Genomic DNA, 19,373 nt, shown 5'->3' with positions numbered 1-19,373 from the left:
ACTTCCTCAGCAGGGAAGGAGCTGAGAGCTAATCTTTCTGTGTTTTGGCATCTGTAACACCAATATCCAGTTTATAGATCTATACAGCAAATGGTCTCTTTATTTGGGTTTTTAGGATGTCACTAATTATTGCATAAGATTTCTGAGCTAAAAGGAGATTCAGAAATCTGTCTCATATTATTTTCTCTGCTTCTTTAGCATATGGGGCCATGTTAATGGATTCATACTAAATTGCCACGAGTTGTATTTTATCAGTAACAATGTTCTGGTTTAGGTTAAACTAAAAGTGAACTTAAAAGTACTGGATGTGCAATCATATTTTTGCATATCAGAATGACTCATTCAGGTGTGAGGTGTGTGTGTGTGTGTGTGTGTGTGTGTGTGTGTGAGTTGTCAGGAGGAGAGAGGGGGTTGGGATGGGAAATGAGGAAGAAGAATATTTATGTGGGCTAATGATTTTGAGATTCTCCATTGTAGATATTGTCCTTGAAGCTAGAAACTTTACTTTATAAACTCTGCCTTTCAGTGCACCTTTGAACGCTTATGTATTCAGTGAGAAATACCAGAATGAAAAATTTTCTGCCAAGGACAAGGACCATTACAATTAATTGTGCTGAAATCAGTCGATAAGAACGAAGAGATACCACCTGTCCCTTCATTTTATTCCTGTCCATTCTTCTTTATTCCTATGGGTCAATTTTGTGACTAAGTAATACCATTTCGAACCGCTGTGAATGGATTTTGGGTTGAGTCTTTAAAAACAACTAGATGATTTAGAGGATTAGCACTGCAGAAATGTTAATTTTAATAATTTGTTTAAATGTAAAATATACTCCCTTTTCTATTTAGAAGAACTCAAAGAAATCAAATATTTGATTCTGGTCAATTCTCATTATCTTCTACTTGTGTGTTTCTTATGCTTCTTACTAGAATATAAAGTCCTTAAAGATAGATACTGTCTGATACCACTTTTGCATATCTCCTTTCTTAATACAGCAAACTTTCAATAAATACCTGTTAAATAGAAACCTTTAGGGTGAATATGATGGTTTTCACTAAATGACATATCAGCAGGTATGTGGATAGCATTTCTAATTTAGAGAGGGGTTTGCCTACTTTCATTTTTTTAAAAACATTTTTATCGGACTATAATTGCTTCACAATGGTGTGTTAGTTTCTGCTTTATAACAAAGTGAATCAGCCATACATATGCATATATCCCCATATCTCCTCCGTCTTGCGTCATCCTTCCACCCTCCCTATCCCACCCCTCTAGGTGGTCACAAAGCACGAAGCTATGTGGCTGCTTCCCACTAGCTATCTATTTTACATTTGGTAGTGTATATATATACATGCCACTCTCTCACTTTGTCCCAGCTTACCCTTACCCCTCCGCATGTCCTCAAGTCCATTCTCTACGTCTGCATCTTTATTCCTTTCCTGCCCCTAGGTTCTTCAGAACTTCTTTTTTTTTTATATTCCATATATATGTGTTAGCATACGGTATTTGTTTTTCTCTTTCTGAATTCCTTCACTCTGTATGACAGTCTCTAGGTCCATCCACCTCACTACAAATAACTCAATTTCGTTTCTTTTTATGGCAGAGTAATATTCCATTGTATATATGTGCCACATCTCCTTCATCCATTCATCTGTCGATGGACACTTAGGTTGCTTCCAAGTCCTGGCTATTGTAAATAGAGCTGCAATGAACATTTTGGTACATGACTCTTTTTGAATTATGGTTTTCTCAGGGTATATGCCCAGTAGTGGGATTGCTGGGTCGTATGGTAGTTCTATTTTTAGTTTGTTAAGGAACCTCCCTACTGTTCTCCATAGTGGCTGTATCAATTTACATGCCCACCAACAGTGCAAGAGGGTTCCGTTTTCTCCACACCCTCTCCATCATTTATTGTTTGTAGATTTTTTGATGATGGCCATTCTGACTGATGTGAGGTGATACCTCATTGTAGATTTGATTTCCATTTCTCTAATAATTCATGCTGTTGAGCATCCTTTCATGTGTTTGTTGACAATCTGTATATCTTCTTTGAAGAAATGTCTATTTAGGTCTTCTGCCCATTTTTTGATTGGGTTGTTTGCTTTTTGATATTGAGCTCTGCATGAGCTGCTTGTAAATTTTGGAGTTTAATCCTTTGTCAGTTGCTTCATTTGCAAATATATTCTCCCATTCTGATGGTTGTCTTTTAATCTTGTTTATGGTTTCCTTTCCTGTGCAGAACCTTTTAAGTTTCATTAGGTGCCATTTCTTTATTTTTGTTTTTATTTCCATTTCTCTAGGAGGTGGGTCAAAAAATATCCTGCTGTGATTTATTTCATAGAGTGTTCTGCCTATGTTTTCCTCTAAGAGGTGTCTGGCCTTACATTTAGGTCTTTAATCCATTTTGAGTTTATTTTTGTGTATGGTGTTAGGGAGTGTTCTAATTTCATTCTTTTAGGTGTAGCTGTCCACTATTCCCAGCGCCACTTATTGAAGAGCCTGTCTTTTCTCCATTGTATGTTCTTGCCTCCTCTATCAAAAATAAGGTGACCATATGTGTGTGGGTTTATCTCTAGGCTGTCTGTACTTTTCCATTGATCTATATTCCTGTCTTTGTGCCAGTAGCATGCTGTCTTGATTACTGTAGCTTTGTAGTATAGTCTGAAGTCTGGGAGCCTGATTCCTCCAGCTCCGTATTTCTTTCTCATGATCGCTTTGGCTATTTGGGGTCTTTTGTGTTTCCATAAAAATTGTGAAATTTTTTGTTCTAGTTGTGTGAAAAATGCCATTGGTAGTTTGATAGGGATTGCACTGAATCTGTAGATTGCTTTGGGTAGTCTAGTCATTTTCACAGTGTTGATTCTTCCAATCCAAGAACATGGTATATCTCGCCATCTGTTTGCTTTAATTTCTTTCGTCAGTGTCTTAAAGACTTCTGCATACAGGTCTTATGTCTCCTTAGGTAGGTTTATTTCTAGATATTTTATTCTTTTTGTTGCAATGGTAAATGGGAGTGTTTCCTTAATTTCTCTTTCAGATTTTTCATCATTAGTGTATAGGAATGCGAGAGATTTCTGTGCATTACTTTGTATCCTGCTACTTTACCAAATTCATTGATTAGCTCTAGTAGTTTTCTGGTAGCATCTTTAGGATTCTGTATGTATAGTATCATGTCATCTGCAAACAGTGACAGCTTTACTTCTTCTCTTCTGATTAGGATTCCTTTTACTTATTTTCCTTCTCTGATTGCTGTGGCTAAAAATTCCAAAACTATGTTTAATAATAGAGGTGAGAGTGGACAACCTTGTCTTGTTCCTGATCTCAGAGTAAATGGTTTCAGTTTTTCATCATTGAGAACGATGTTGGCTGTGGGTTTGTCATATATGGCCTTTATTATGTTGAGGTAAGTTCACTCTATGCCTACTTTCTGGAGGGTTTTTATCATAAATGGGTGTTGAATTTTGTTGAAAGTGTTTTCTGCATCTATTGAGATGATCATATGGTTTTTCTCCTTCAATTTGTTAATATGGTTTTTCACTTTGATTGATTTGTGTATATTGAAGAATCCTTGCATTCCTGGAATAAACTCCACTTGATCATGGTGTATGATCCTTTTAGTGTGCTGTTGGATTCTGTTTGCTAGTATTTTGTTGAGGATTTTGCATCTATGTTCATCAGTGATATTGTCCTGTAGTTTTCTTTTTTTGTGGTATCTTTTGTTTTGGTATCAGGGTGATGGTGGCCTCATAGAATGAGTTTGGGAGTGTTCCACCCTCTGCTATATTTTGGTGGAGTTTCAGAAGGATAGGTGTTAGCTCTTCTGTAAATGTTTGAGAGAATTCACCTGTGAAGCCGTCTGATCCTGGGCTTTTGTTTGTTGGAAGATTTTTAATCACAGTCTCAATTTCAGTGCTTGTGATTGGTCTGTTTATATTTTCTATTTCTTCCTGGTTCAGTCTTGGAAGGTTGTGCTTTTCTAAAAATTTGTCCATTTCTTCCAGGTTGTCCATTTTATTGGCGTATAGTCCCTTGTAATTATCTCTCATGATTCTTTGTAGTTCTGCAGTGTCAGTTGTTACTTCTACTTTTTCATTTCTAATTCTATTGATTTGAGTCTTCTCCCTTTTTTTCTTGATGAGTCTGGCTAATGGTTTATCAATTTTGTTTATCTTCTCAGAACCAGCTTTTAGTTTACTGATCTTTGCTATTGTTTCCTTCATTTCTTTTTCATTTATTTTTGATCTAATTTTTATGATTTCTTTCCTTCTGCTAACTTTGGGGTTTTTTGGTTCTTCTTTCTCTAATTGCCTTAGGTTTAAGATTAGGTTATTTATTTGAGATGTTTCTTGAGATAGAATTGTATTGCTATAAACTTCCCTCTTAGAACTGCTTTTGCTGTGTCCCATTGGTTTTGGGTCGTCGTGGTTTCATTGTCATTTGTTTCTAGGTAGTTTTGATTTCATCTTTAATTTCTTCAGTAATCTTTCGGGTATTTAGTAGTGTACTGTTTAGCCTCCACGTGTTTGTATTTTTTTCAGATTTTTTCCTGTAATTGATATCTAGTCTCATAGCATTGTGGTAGGAAAAAATACTTGATATGATATCAGTTTTCTTAAATTTACCGAGGCTTGATTTGTGACCCAAGATATGAGCTATCCTGGAGAATGTTCCATGAGCACTTGAGAAGAAAGTGTTTTCTGTTGTTTTTGGATGGAATGTCCTATAAATATCAATTAAGTCCATCTTGTTTAATGTATCATTTAAAGCTTGTGTTTCCTTATTTATTTTCATTTTCGATGATCTGTCCGTTGGTGAAAGTGGGGTGTTAATGTCCCCTACTATGATTGTGTTACTGTCGATTTCCCCTTTGATGGCTGTTAGCATTTGCCTTATGTATTAAGGTGCTCCTGTGTTGGGTGCATAAATATTTACAATTATTATATCTTCTTCTTGGATTGATTCCTTGATCTTTTTGTAGTGTCCTTCTTTGTTTCTTGTAATAGTCTTTGTTTTAAAGTCTATTACATCTGATATGAGAATTGCTACTCCAGATTTCTTTGGATTTCCATTTGCATGGAGTATCTTTTTCCACCCCCTCACTTTCAGTCTGTATGTGTCCCTAGGTCTGAAGTGGGTCTGTTGTAGACAGCATATGTACGGGTATGTTTTTTTATCCATTCAGCCAGTCTATGTCTTTTGGTTGGAGCATTTAATCCATTTACATTTAAGGTAGTTATCAATATGTATGTTCCTATTCCCATTTACTTAATTGTTTCGGGTTTGATATTGTAGGTCTTTTCCTTCTCTTATGTTTCCTGCGTAGAGAAGGTCCTTTAGCATTTGTTTTAAAGCTGGTTAGGTGGTGCTGAATTCTCTTAGCTTTTGCTTTTGTGTAAAGGTTTTAGTTTCTCTGTTAAATCTGAATGAGTTCCTTACTGGGTAGAGTAATCCTGGTTGTAGGATTTTCCCTTTCATCACTTTAAATATGTCCTGCTACTCCCTTCTGGCTTGCAGAGTTTCTGCTGAAAGATCAGCAGTTAACCTTATGGGGATTCCTTTGTATGTTATTTGTTGTTTTTCCCTTGCTGCATTTAATATTTTTTCTTTGTATTTAATTGTTGATAGTTTGATTAATATGTGTCTTGGCATGTTTCTCCTTGGATTTTTCCTGTATGGGACTCTCTGCGCTTCCTGGACTTTACTGTTTCCTTTCCCATTTTAGGGAATTTTTCAACTGTAATCGCTTCAAATATTTTCTCAGTACCTTTCTTTCTCTGTTCCTCTTCTGCGACCCTTATAATTCAAATGTTGGTGCATTTAATGTTGTCCTAGAGGTCTCTAAGAATGTCCTCAATTCTTTTCATTCTGTTTTCTTTTTTCTTCTCTGCAGTAGTTATTTCCCCTATTTTATCTTCCATGTCACTTATATGTTTTTCTTCCTTAGTTATTCTGCTATTGATTCCTTCTAGAGAAGTTTGAATTTCATTTGTTGTGTTGTTCATCATTGTTTGTTTGCTCTTTAGTTCTTCTAGTTCCTTGTTAAATGTTTCTTATATTTTCTCCATTCTATTTCCAAGATTTTAGATCATCTTTACTATCATTATTCTGCATTCTTTTTCAGGTAGACTGCCTATTTCCTCTTCATGTGTTAGGTCTGGTGGGTTTTTACCTTGCTCCTTCATCTGTTGTATTTCTCTGTCTTCTCATTTTGCTTCACTTACTGTGTTTGGAGTCTCCTTTTCGCAGGCTGCATGTTTGTAGTTCCCGTTGTTTTTGTTGTCTGCCTCCAGTGGGTAAGGTTGGTTCAGCGGGTTGTGTAGGCTTCCTGGTGGAGGGGACTGGTGCCTGTGTTCTGGTGGATGAGGCTGGAACTTGTCTTTCTGGTGGGCAGGACCACATCCAATGTTGTGTTTTGGGGGTGTTGTGACCTTATTATGATTTTAGGTAGCCTCACTGCTAATGCGTGGGGCTGTGTTCCTGTCTTGCTAGTTGTTTGGCATAGGGTGTCCAGCACTGTAGCTTGCTGGTCACTGAGTGGAGCTGTGTATTATCATTGAGATGGACATCTCTGGGAGAGCTTTTGCTCTTTGATATTATGTGGAGCTGGGAGTTCTCTGGTGGACCAGTATCCTGAACTCGGCTCTCCCACCTCAGAGACAGAGGCCTGACACCCAGCTGGAGCACCAAGACCCTGTCAGCCACACAGCTCAGAAGAAAAGGGAGAAAGAAAGAAGGAATGAAAAGAAAGAAAGAAAGAAAGAAAGAAAGGGAAAGAAAGGAAGGAAGGAAGGAAGATGGAAAGGAGGAGAGAAAGGAAGGAAGGAAGGAAGAAAAGAAAGTTATTAAAATAAAAGAATTTTTTAAAGTATTAAAAATCAAAAATGTTAAAAAGTAATTTAAAAAAAGAAAGAAAGAAGAGAGTGACTAAACCAAAAAACAAATCCATCAGTGATAACAAGTGCTAACTATACTAAAAAAATGCCAGAAAAAAAAAAACCCTAAAATGATAGACAAAACCCTAGGACAAATGGTAAAAGCAAAGCTATACAGAAAGAATCACACAAAGTCCACCACCTCTATTTTGGGATGATTCATTGTCTATTCAGGTATTCCAGAGATGCAGGTACATCAAGTTGATTGTGGAGATTTAATCCACTGTTCCTGAGATTGCTGGGAGATATTTCCCTTTCTCTTCTTTGTTCCCACAGCTCCTGGGGTTCTTGGCCCCGCCTCTGCGTGTAGGTTGCCTGAGGGCATCTTTTCTTCTCTCAGACAGGAGGTGATTAAAGTAGCATCTCATTAGCGGGCTCTGGCTCACTCAGGCCAGGGGGAGGGAGGGGTATGGAATGCAGGGTGAGCCTGCGGCGGCAGAGGCCAACATGACATTGCATCAGGCTGAGGTGCACCATGTGTTCTCCCAGGGAAGTTGTTGCTGGATCACAGGACCCTGGCAGTGGTGGGCTGCACAGGTTCCCGGGAGGGGAGGTGTGGATAGTGACCTGTGCTTGCACACAGGCTTCTTGGTGGCGGCAGAAGCAGCAGCCTTAGCGTCTCCTGCCCATCTCTGGGGTCCATGCTGATAGCCTCGGCTTGCGTCCTCTCTGGAGCTGATTTAGATGGTACTCTGAATCACCTCTCCTCGCGCACCCCGAAACAATGGTCTCTTGCCTCTTTGGCAGTTCCAGACTTTTTTCCAGACTCCCTCCTGGCTAGCTGTGGCACACTAGCCCCCTTCAGACTGTGTTCACACAGCCAACCCCAGTCCTCTCCCTGGGATCTGAGCTCTGAAGCCAGAGGCTCAGCTTCCAGCCCCCACCCGCCCCAGCCGGTGGGCAGAGAAGCCTCTCAGGCTGGTGAGTGCTGGTCGGCACTGATTCTCTGTGTGGGAATCTCTCTGCTTTGCCCTCTGCACCCCTGTTGCTGCGCTCTCCTCTGTGGCTCCGAAGCTTCTCCCCCCCATCTCTGCCACTGAAGGGGCTTCCTAGTGTGTGGAAACCTTTCCTCCTTCATGGCTCCCTCCCACTGGCGCAGGTCCCATCCCCATTCTTTGTCTCTGTTTTTTCTTTTTTCTTTTGCCCTACCCAGGTACGTGGGGAGTTTCTTGCCTTTTGGGAGGTCTGAGGTCTTCTGCCAGCATTCAGCAGGTGTTCTATAGGAGTTGTTCCACGTGTAGATGTATTTCTGATGTATCTGTGGGGAGGAAGGTGATCTCCGCATCTTACTCCTCTGCTATCTTGAAGGTCTCTCACCTACTTTCACTTTTAAACCAAACAATTTTTTTTCTGCTACTAAGGGTAAAGAATAAAATAAAAATAATGACCAAGAAAAATTTTCATTTTAAATATTGATCTTGCAAGAATTCCTTTTAAAGTTTAGTAAAATGATCAATCCTTAGTCTGTAATACTGTCCTTGTAGCTAATTTCATATATGTAATTACATATGAAATATAGGAATATATATGAAATATATATAAACTTAATTTTTTTCAATTTTTTTTTATTGAAGTACAGTTGATTTCCTATAATTAATCATACATAATATTTATTGGATATTTTCTATGTGTTAGGTACTGTGCTAAGTGATTTGTATATGAGATAGTTAATAATATTGTTATCCTCATTTCACGGATGGAAAAATTATACTAAAAGCAAATGGTCACTTGTATTCTTGTGAAATAATGAGTATACACAGAAAACATACCTTGTCGGAGCAACAGGAAACCACTGTATGTACAACGTATATACAGAGTACCATGACTTACATACACAGTTAAAAGATTAATGATCTAAATCACCAGAAAGACTTAATAAGGGCAGATACTATGCAATCTATTGAAATATTTCAATCTAAATTATCTTTAATTCAATATTTAAATGAATAAACTTCAATTTTCTAAAAATCCTCTTGTCTATAGTCTGTGCTGCTAGCCACATGTAACTCTTGAACAGTTGAAAAGTAGGTAGTACAACTGAGAAAATCAACTTTTAATTTTATATCATCTTGATTAATATAATTTAAATTTTAAAACTGAAAACTGTCTTTCTAAAACAATATCTCACTTTAACCTTTGTGTAGCATAAGATAGTATTGTACTTCACACACTGGGAAATTACATTGTTAAACATATTGTACATAAACACATATAAACTTTTATATATATGAAATATATTTATATGTTTTCTCATCTATATAAAGTTTATATATGTATTCTGTACAGTTATGCTGTAGTTAAAGAGAGCCAAACATGGACATTTAAACTTATAAGACTGATACACCTTTGTTGTAATCAGAGGATTCAACATAAGCAGTTCTTGCTATGCATTTAAATATAAATAAATATTTTAAATTTAGAAGTATAAAGTGCATAATACAGTGCCTCGTGCTTAGTAGGTGCTCAGTAAAAATGGTAGCTGCTATCACTATTCTTGTTATTATTTTTAGGCACATGTGGTCTAATGGATCCAACACTGGACTTTAACTTACGTTTAGAATATGTCCTGACTCAATCCTATACTCCCTGTGTGAACTTGGGCCAATATTTTACTTCTAAAATTAAATTTTTCCACATCTTGTGCTGGTGAAATTATTTGATAAATTATAAAATTATATATAATTGGAGAGTATTATTATTATTTTGACAGTGTTATTTTCTGGCCTATTTCAAGGCCGACGTCTATAGTATAACCCAGCTACATATGAATCACGTTTACCTGCTTATCTATCCATCCGAATATTCTTCTGATCTGTGGCTAACAGATTTTTAGCAGAATGTACCACTGTGTATTGTGTGAGATATCAGTTATAAAGTTTATGGAACTGAGATTTTCAAAATAGCTGTTTCAAATAAAGGCCTATTCATCGAAGCACCTATATTTTTGAAATTTGGCCCTGCCAACTGAATGCTGGTAGATGATCCAGACTGACAGCTCTGTGAGGTAAAACTCCCTCTTTCTTTTACCGGACATACTACGTTTACCAGGTGGCCTTGGCCAGGAGCCTCTGTGCCAACCTGGGTAGGGCCACCGCAGGCCGTGAATGGGCTGTTCAGTCTCCAGACCTCCTTGCTTTCTACCCACTCCCACCCCCAGCTGATTTGAAGCAAAAGCCTAATTAGTGGTGGTGACACCTGTCCACCAAAGAATGATGGAAGACCGTCAGCTCAAGTCTCAAAGATCACTGAATATCTAGTAGGTTGTGAAAATATTTGATCGTGACTCATTCACCACTTGGACTAGGTTCAAAGTGGGGAAACTCATTACTGGTTCCTTCAAATGTTCAGCTACCTCCTCTGAATAAAATACATAATACCACCTAAGTATAACATTTATACCCTCTGGGATTTTGGCTCTTTTGCAGGTTGATTATTGTGCACAGCCACATAAGTAAGTACTCTTTTATTATGGCACATCTCTTTGTATGTGTTTGTTACATGAGGTTAGTAAAGAGATGAGCAAATTTTAAAGTATATTCATGTTGAAATATTATTTTCCTTCTGCCTATGTTTGTTACACTAATGAAACATGACTTGTGAAAACAGAGGGTAAACTTTTTCTTTCATGAACAATTACAAAGCGAAGCTAGAAATTTTCCTCTGCTTTTTTCCCTAGAAAAATAGCCATTTTATCTTTATCTGTGTATCCATTTTGAATCTTTAATTCGTTATATTTTTGGAGGTGACATAAATGCAGTGACACACTGAAAACATTGTGCTGATTTTCTTTAGCACTGTGTTCAATATTTTAGGATCCCCCTTTATCCCCCCTACTTTAACTTGTTCAGAGGTTTTTTTTTAGTAATGTTTTCCCCTCATGACCAATTTTTGTTAGACTATTTAACTTTTTTCCTAGCTCAGTACAACGTACCCTCTCTTAAATTGAGGGATTAAGAGAAATCAATCTCTAAATTTTCAAACAGGCAGATAAAATCTATTGGTTAAATTTTTCTCATCAAATATTCCATATCTTTTAAGGCATATGACGTTTCCTTGAAAATATTCAGAAAATACATTATACAAAAGACTATATAAATTCATATGTAGTGGAAAGTATAAAAATTAAAATAACACCCATGTATCCGTCATCTAACTTAAGAAATAAAACATATGCCAGTGTTATCCCTCCCAGATCACATTCTTTTCCCTTTCTGTATTTTGTGTCTAACTACATGTATATGCCATAACAGTATGTTCAGTTTACTGGTTTGAACTTTACGAAAATGGAATTGTATGATGTGCATATTCCATGCCTTATATCTTTTGTTCAACTGATTATTCTAGATTCACTTTCATTGCTATGTATGTTACTATACTATATCATTCATTGTCCTTGCTGAAAAGAATGTCAATATATGACTATACCACAATTTATTTCTCCACTCCACGTGGCTCACATAACCACATAACAACAATAGCTTAACGTGTTTGTTGAGCATTTGTTTTGGTAAACATTTGTAATTGTTGTTAGGAACAATGCTGCTATGCATGTTCTTATACAAGTCTTCCAGTACATAGATGTAAGATTTTCTCTTAGGAGTAGAATTACAGAATTGCTACATATACATGTCCTCAACTTTAAATGCCAAATATTTTAAACACACACCAGCAGTGGCTAAGTGGACAAGTCTTGTTGTTCCACATTTTTGCTAAAATTGACATTGACTCGATTTAAAATTTTTACCTGAAATTCTACCGTGTGGTTTTAAATTATGTTTCCTGATTACTAACAAGGATGAACATGTTTTCCTGTTTATGATCCATTTGTTTCCTCTTTCATAAAATGCTTGTTTATGTCTATTGCAAGTTTTATTTGGGTTGTCTTTTTCCTTTTGATTAATAAGAACTTTTACATATCCTGAATACTAATCCTTGTTCACAGGTGCTGCACATGTTTTCTTCCAGGCAACAGCTTATCTCTTTATTCTCTTCATGGTGTATTTTAAAGGACAGAAGTTCTTCATTTTAATGTAACTGAACTTATTATTTTCTGTATGACTCTATGTTTTGTATCTTATTAGTGGATCTTTTCCTACTCCAAGCTCATTAAGGTACTATCCTAATTGTCGAATTAAAGGTTTATAGATTTTTATTTTACAAAAGTAAACTACTTATATCTGGAGTTTATAATTTGTGTAGAGTGTGAGGTAAGGATCCTGTGCTTTTCTTTTTTTTTTCAAATGAATAACAACTCTCCCAGCTTCTTTATTTAACAGTCAGTCCTTTCCGCACCAGTCTGCAGTGTCAGCTGAGTTAGAAGTTATTTATATATAGTGGGTTTATTTCTATTCTATCTCTATTCACTCATATTCTTTATCTATCTTTATACCTATATCTGTGGTATTTACGAGTCTCAATATTTGGCAAGGCAAGTCATCCCACTTTTTGAAAACTTTTTATATTTTTAGGCATGTTTTTGTTTCTAAGCCTTTATAATGCTATATGGATTTTAGAATTAGCTTGTTATAGTCTATTAAAAAGTTCTATTTGGTTTTTGACTGGAATTTCATTAATCTATAGCTCAGTTTGGGAGAATTTGCATCTTAACAATTCTTGGTATCCCTACTAAAAGACATGATATGCCTTTCCAAATAGAGAGGATTTAAAAAAATATCTTTCAGTGAGGATTTACATTTTTCTTCACACACATTTGGCAGACTTTTTGTTAGATTTACTCTTTTATGTTCCTTTTTGTGGTTTAAAGCTATCTTTATATATATTTTTAAATTGGCACATATTATAAACAGTCCAAAAGTGCACAAAACATAAAATTCAGCTTAATTCTTTGAAATGCATGAAGAAATAATTAAGAGAGAATGAAGAAATAATTAAGTGTTAATATTTATCTGGGAAAATTAGGAGGGCAGTTACACATTTAACAAGATCAAGCATACAGCAAAAAAGAGCAGCTGTAATAAAGGGAGAAAGGTTTGGGGATTTAGTGCTTCCACAATCACTATTTTATCTTGGTCATTCCTGACCTCCTTTTCAAAATAGCAATTCAGCTAAATCCTCACTTTTAAAAGAAACTTTGTTAAGAATAGGCATTGTTTGATTTTGATTATGAGCTATCTATTTTTCCTGCAATAATATTCATATAAAATTTCCACCTGTATCATGCTGGGCATTCACCACCTCTGCTTCTATCTACCTCTGATTGATAATAACCAGTACTGAGGCAACTGTAAATATCCTCTAGATCAGTGGTAAGCAAACTTTATCTGTAAAAGGCCAGATAGTGAATGTTCTTAGCTTTGTGGGCCCTAGGGTCCCTTTGCAACTACTCAACTCTTGACTTTGTACTGGGAAAGCAGTCATAGATGCTATGTAAATAAGTGGGCATGGCTGTGTAACAATAAAAGTATGTTTACAAAAACTAGCTGAGGGATATGTTAACCCATGGGCCATAGTTTTGCAACCCCATCTCTAGAGGAAATATTGAAGGGAGGGGGAAAGTCTATGAGAGTAAGACTAGATTAGGGCTCAGCTCTATATTTAAGCATTTTTCTCGTTTTATAAAGAAGAGGTGAAAATGAGCAGCAGAGAGCCTATACTAGTGAGAAGAGGAGGACGGCAACTGTGCCTTCAGTCTATTCTGCACTGGCAAGCGATTTCACTGAACACGTTCCTTTGCATTTCCAACCTCAATGGTGACGCCTTCGACTTTCAGTTTGAAAAGCAACGGGTTTAGAAAAATAGTTTCTCTGGAATAATGGTTTCAATATTTATTTTACATGAGCAAGATATGTTTGAGATAAATTTGGGCTACTTCCAAGGTAGCTCTAGGGACTTCTGTGGTATATCTGTAAGTGTTTACAAGGCAGAGTTTGCAGATTACTCTTAAACCAGGAATAGTTTGGTAACTGAATGCTTCCTCATTGAAAGGGCAGTGGATTTCTCCAAGAAAAAACAAGCACACTAAGAACAGTCTGACCACTTCAACAGAATTTAATAAGTTCCAGGATATATGGCAAGTGTGGATATGGCAAAGAAAGCAGCCGTTTTTCTGCCATATGCTTCCACCCATGTGCTATATGTGTATGTCTCAATAATGTGCCATCAGCACTATAATCTAGTTTGGGAAAGAAATGTCAATAAGAAAACTTAAGCTAAATTCATATTTTATGCTGCAACATATTTTCGAAAAACTCTATGCCATGGTTTCTCTTCATGCAACAAGAATTAACCTATTTCATTCAAGTTTTATGTTTGGCAACGTACTGGGACATTTTTCCAGCATTGTTATACCCTACCCATTTGGGTTACATGACAGCCTATATAAGAAACTGGTCCCTTTCAAAAAAGTGCTTCACAAGTCTTCAGGGGAACATCATGGGAAACTGGGAGTTGTGTAGACTCAAGACTTTAAAACAGTGAGACAAAAATCAGAATAACTTTTTTTATATTAAGACTTTATTTTTTAGGGCAGTTTAAGGTTCAAGAACAGTGGCTTTTAAAATTTTAGGGTCATGAGGTGAGCTTGTGTAGATGCTTGGGATTTGGCTCTAGAAATTATGATTGCGTAAATATGAAGAGGTGCCCAAGAATCTCCTTTTATTCATCATTGTAGATAATTCTGAAGTAGTTGGTCCAGAGACTTCACTTTGGGAACACTGCTCTTAAAGTTTACTTCTTTTTGTGTCTCATGGGTCTGTAGCAAATAGCTCATTGGGATAGAAATTGTATTTCACCTTTGGGTTGCCTCCAAAGTGTTCTCTGGTGTATGAAAAATTTTATGATTTGAATTGTACACTTCATTCAGCAAGACCCTACTGGCTCACACATTCAACAATAATACCATGGAAGCTACAATAAAGAGGCAGATGCTTGGATCCTGCTGTTCATGGGATAGAAATGATTGTATTTAGCAGCAAAATCCAGAGAGACTGGATGAAACCTAATCAGTCAAGTCAGTTTCCAGAAATATAATCCATTCCTAAGAATGACGAACAATACTATGCAACTCATTAAAATCATTACATCAGTCAAGCATTTAAAGAAGAGATTTTTATGTTTCTGCCTTGTTTTATATATAGTCAGACCGCTTAATCCTATAATTCTCTCCTCTGACTGCCAAGACAACACACTAAGAATGAATTGAAATGACATTTCATGAGCTTTACCCTTGAAATGATTAAGCATATTTGGTGATAAAAGCTGAATTATTAATAAACAAATCGTCTGGAGACATACACTATTGTTTTGTGGTTGAAGAGCTGGAGTTATTTCCCCTAAAAGCTCCCTTTTATTCTTTGAGTAACTGTTCAGTATACATTTGTACTGAATATGTAGCTCATCAAGTTGTAGTTTCAGATGACTTTCTTCCTTCTCCCTCCTACTCCCCCTCTTCTCTTTCTCTCCCTCTTTCCTCTTTCTCACCTTTTCTTCTTTAAAATGTACACACTTAAGGAACAGCTTTATTAGCTTTTATAATGACATGGGCTAGTGAAGTTTTTTCCTTTAATTTTGATACTCTTATTGATTAACATAATTTTGAGCCACTATTTTAATTTCTTAATGACTATTTTGTCTACTTTTATCAAGAGCAAGATGATACTGGCTCTACACCTAAAGGTACATAAGCAATTAAAATAATATAGAAATCTTAGCTTATTCTAAAGTACTAACAGGTAAGTGCAAACATTCCTGTCTTTTATAAGAGATTATATTAAGTTAAACTCACGTGTCTTAAAGTTGAATTGTATAGGTTTGTTTAAATCACCACTCTATTCCTGAGGAGGAATATAGCATGTGCCAGAGAAGAAGCCCCTTTCCGGAGTTTTATGTTAACTTTAATGGCGCCTGACCCTCTGGTGAATAACTGCTCGTAAAATAAGTTGTTGACACTAGTGAAGAGAGTACACTCTTTCATGGCTCTGGCAAGCTCCATAACTTACATCTGATCTATCTTAAAACTGCGTCTCTGTTACACTGTCACAACATTGGTCACTTATTATTATTTTTATCTCCTTAACAGCATGTAGAAAATATTTAATTGCGCAGCATGCTATAAAGGATACAGTAATTTCATTTTGGCAGCACAGGCGTAGTTTGTGCAAATGTAGATGCAAACCATAAGAACATGTGTCAATTACTGTTTGTTAATAAGAACCTCAGCCCTTGCTGATGCTCTCAGGAGACCAACACATGCTATCCTCAGAACCTGCTTTGTGGCTCCTACCTCCCTCCTGTAGGTTTTGATGTACAGCCTAACTATGACTTTGAAGTTCTTCTAGTAATTTGTTGTCAAAGAGATACCAGGAGGAAGATAATGTTTAGATGAAGAAAACTGAGCTTGCAGAGAAACAGCTGAATATTGTTGGAGTCACCTTATTGGAATTGTATTGACTTAATGAATTAACATTAACCTCCAGGTAGAGCAAAGGGTAGTAGGCTAGGAACCAGAGACCTGGCAGTGTCACTGAATGACCAGGGCAAGTCATTTAATCTCTCTGAACTTTATTTTTCCTGTCTGTAACTTGAAATAATAAAATGGATTTTTGTTCAATAAAATGAGATAATCTGCCTTATGGTGTATTGTGAAGTATAAGGTGCTACATAATGTGTGGAGTTACTGCTCTTGGTGTTGAATTTATATCTGTTAGATTAAGGATATGTGAATTGGAAACATTAGTCTAAGAATTGACTGGTTTCCAATGAGTGAATGGTGTACTAGTATATTTTCAGCAAAAATCTTTTTGTCCTATTGGCCTCTAGAAGGTAATTTTGGCACAATCTTTTTCTTACCATAGAATACCCAGCAGTATGTTAATGTGAATACTTTATGATCAGATGGGTTATGACTAGAATATTCTTTTCTCTGTATCAACCAAGTCATAACAGTGGAAAAACCCATCAGTTTCATTTGATTTTTATGATCCTGTTTCTTTGTCCCTCACATCACATCCCCAGAAAATGTTTGTTCGTCTGGTTGGTTGAAATAATAGCCACATTCAGCTATCAGAGCTTCTGAAGTATCAAGGATAAAGTGCGCTCAATGGCCTTGTAAACAGTGATTAAAACCCTAATTAGTTCATAGAACCTTAACAAGAGATGATAAAACTATGAACTTCTCTTCCTTTCTTAGCCTGTTCCAGGTGAAAAATGAGTAGTTCAGAATTTGAGAGGTAGGGGAGAGAAGAAAGGTGTATGTACTTTGAAAAAGCTCCCCTGATATCAGGGTGGTGCTCTTATTAAGTCATTTTCCCCTCTCCTTTTTATTGTTCCTCTGTTCTGTGGCTATATTTCTATTTCAAAAAGTTTATTAATAATAAGTTTTTATCATAGATAATGATATTCTCTCCAGTGAGAAACAAATGAGAAATATGATAAGTATATAAGAAACTGAAAATTGTTGCAACCTTGGTTTAGTGCACAGATTAAGCAGTAAATAAGTTCCTTCTATTAAACTATATTTGTAGCTTTAATTTTGCTGGGATGAGGTCAAAGATGAGAAATGTTAATGCCTGTGTTATTAAAAACAGAGTATTAAGGAAGAGACACAAGGAATGTGGATTTTGGCAGGATATTGTATATGACAGTTTCAGAATCTATGAAATCCCGATGTGCCTTTTTTAATTTCCTTCCGTCCCCACACACTTGCAGTCAAAAAGCAAGTGGTGTATAAAGCAGAGAATTCACTGGGTACCGGGAGGGTTGTGTGGGCTTAGTTTTGTGATTGTGAGTTTTAGGAAAGAGCTTCCGGAACTAGAAGTGTAAAAATGAAAGAAGAAAAAATGGTAGCACTATGGGGAAGGACCAGAGGTTTTTCATTCCTGTTCATCCCATGTCATCACTTGGACCACCATATACCCATGCCAATTTCAATGAACAGGTATATGTCAAACGTGGTTACTGACAAGGGTTGGGAGTTTAGCACCATGATGTTGAAAGCAAGATTTGTTGCTGAGACACTGATCTGGGAGCTACTAGGGCAGGGACACTTTCTGAATCCCCATAACCATGGATGTATGGATGGGTGTTTTATAAAATGGGATTTTTTTCAGAGAATTCTCAGTTTCTGTATTCATTCTATAGATATGATGTTTGCTTTGTTGTTTATATTCATTGAACCTCTTTGTATACTATGATTTGAAACAAGAGGACAGTGTTGGCTATCAGTAAATTATGTGTTCCGGATGTCTTGTTTTAAGACCAATATGAACTGAATTGAGATAAACTAAGGGAGTGATCAGGCCTCTCATGTCTTATTGCACAATTCTATAGGAAGGATCTAAGTAATTAATTGTATTTCCTTTTGTTTCAAATCACGTAAAAGTGACTTAAAAAGTTATGTAAAATAGAGCAAATTAGAATATACTAAAAATATTTACAAAAGAAAAAAGTAAAACCACTGTAGGGAGAGGGAGAGGTAGTGGACACAGGACCGAAATGCTTATGTCAAAAGTTACTCAGTTGCTTTGAGTGAGTGCTAAATATGGTTCTAAAATTTCTAGTAGCCAATAAGAAAAAATCATTACTCAATTTCAAGTGTCTGTTAAAGCAGAAAAATCCCTCAGGAGAATTGCTATGTTAGACTTATAATACAGCAGCAATACCAGCTTGCTTGCTGTTTTGTGGTTTATTTTTTTTTTTGCGGTTCGCGGGCCTCTCACTGTAGTGGCCTCTCCCGTTGCGGGGCACGGGCTCCGGACGCGCAGGCTCAGCGGCCATGGCTTACGGGCCTAGCCGCTCCGCGGCGTGTGGGATCCTCCCGGACCGGGGCACAAACCCGTGTCCCCGGCATCGGCAGGCGAACTCTCAACCACTGCGCCACCAGGGAAGCCCCCAGCTTGCTTACTTTAAAAAAGTAAAATACAGTATGTTATAGAACTCTGGTCTTCAAAATAATCTAATTTTTTTTTAATCTAATTTTTTATAACTTGGAAATCTCTAAATTCACTATGCGAGGCTATGATGCCAAGACAGTAGAGTGGCAGACTCCAAATCAGAAACCCAGAATCTCATCCACGTGTTAATTCTGGGCTTTCTTATCATCATTTGTTAATAATGAATACCTGTGTTGTATTCTGAGGTGATAAAACTAAAAATTAATTAACATTCAAGTTTAAAGAAATTGGTTATAGTCATCCAGTGAAGCCTCCTAATACTTTATAATCTCATCTAACCTGGGGTGATATGCAATTGTTTTTTTTTTTTTAACACATTCAGTATTCTTCACCTGGACAGCTTTTTTTCTGCCTGATATTCCATACATTCATTTATGACTCTTTGCAATGAAGGGCTGCATGACATCTGTTTCAAATCACATTTTCCCTAATTCTTATGTATGCCCTCTTGTTCCATCATCTGCATTAAAATTCACAAGGAGACATGATCTATTCCACACCAGATTTCATCTTCTGTACTGCAGATCTATA

This window comes from Aethalodelphis obliquidens, unplaced genomic scaffold (genome assembly GCF_003676395.1).
Source record: "Aethalodelphis obliquidens isolate GAN/ISIS:26980383/991018 unplaced genomic scaffold, ASM367639v1 scaffold6, whole genome shotgun sequence".
NCBI classification, from domain to species: Eukaryota; Metazoa; Chordata; class Mammalia; order Artiodactyla; family Delphinidae; genus Aethalodelphis; species Aethalodelphis obliquidens.
This window is presented reverse-complemented; position numbering follows the sequence as displayed.